Source organism: Eumetopias jubatus, unplaced genomic scaffold, assembly GCF_037043125.1.
Source record: "Eumetopias jubatus isolate StellerSeaLion01/CBP00866 unplaced genomic scaffold, mEumJub1_p1.0 scaffold_2, whole genome shotgun sequence".
Taxonomy (NCBI): Eukaryota; Metazoa; Chordata; class Mammalia; order Carnivora; family Otariidae; genus Eumetopias; species Eumetopias jubatus.
The window spans coordinates 113,668,038-113,669,254 of record NW_028274808.1 but is presented as its reverse complement, the minus strand read 5'-3'; the positions used below and the strand labels follow the sequence as shown (position 1 = coordinate 113,669,254).

General features: G+C 30.0%; 1 pseudogene; it reads left to right on the top strand.

Annotated features, from left to right (window-relative positions):
* Positions 1-923: 923 nt before the first annotated feature.
* On the top strand, positions 924-1,001 carry LOC114222708 (small nucleolar RNA U3; annotated as a pseudogene).
* The last annotated feature ends 216 nt before the right edge of the window (positions 1,002-1,217 follow it).

The following is a 1,217-nucleotide window of genomic DNA, read 5'->3' as shown; positions in this document are numbered from 1 at the left end:
CTTTGTAAATTAATCTGGGCTAAACTTGTGTATTATTATCTGACAAAAAAACCAAAAACAAAGCTATTAATTTCCTCCCTAATACATATGCAAAAGAACTAAAGTCAATAGTATCCATAGTCTTGATAGCTCTAGTTTGTTTAAAATTTACTTAAAAACTTGTTTGTGGGATTGTCCTTCTTTTGACTGGCAGGGCCGTTCCTGACTTCTAGGCTTTTAATTAATATTTCCTACATTAAACATGAAAATCTTTGCAGATATCAGTTTTATGCTTGTTTCTTCCTTGAGTGTATATTTGCTTGTGCATAGTAAGAGTTAATCATTTTTGCTTTTATGTATAAGTAACTTAAAATGGTAGGCTCTACTGTATATAATGTTTTAAATCTGTGTTTCTTCCAAAATTTGCCCTTCTTCATCTATATAAAATATCCACCCACTGAATGATTCGATGGTATGTTTACTTAAGGGTATGCTCTAATGTCCATGGTTATATTCATTATTTCCTTGGTTTTTGGTTACAGAGTTTATGTTGTGTTTAACCAAAACATTTTCTGCAGAAATATTTTTGGTTAGGACACAGATGGTAACAGATGTACGTTTTTATTCATAAAAGGTTTTTTTAAAATACTTGGTTTATAGAATATTACAAAGTCAAGTTGGAAAATATTTCAAATTTTAAGATGTTAAAAATAATAAAGAATTGGTTTCTGGAACAAACTTACATTTTGGAACAGAGTAAAAAAGTGACAGTAATAACTCAATAAATAGATGAATGTGAAGTTTTGACTAGGTGGTTTTATTTTTTACTACAAAATGTATATTTTTAATTTAAAGCATCGAGGTTTTTTCCACAATGTATATAGAATTATTTGGTCCTAAAATGTAAAGGAAGAAGGATAAACTTGTCCCATCTTAAACATCTCAAGATTATACTTTCAGGGATCATTTCTATAGTTCGTTACTAGAGAAGTTTCTCTGAACCTGTAGCGTACCCACATTAAACATCTCAAATCTTGTTTCCATTTAGAGTAATTGCCTTTAGGTCTCATCCAATCACAGACTATACTATACTTCTTAAGTTTCACTTCTCAAGCTTCAGTTTTGTCATATGTAAAGTGCTGATAGTAGTATTTCCCTAATCGAGGCATCATGAAGATTAAATGAGAACCAGTGTAAATCATTTAACATAGTATCTGTCAAGCAGTGGTTAATTAATA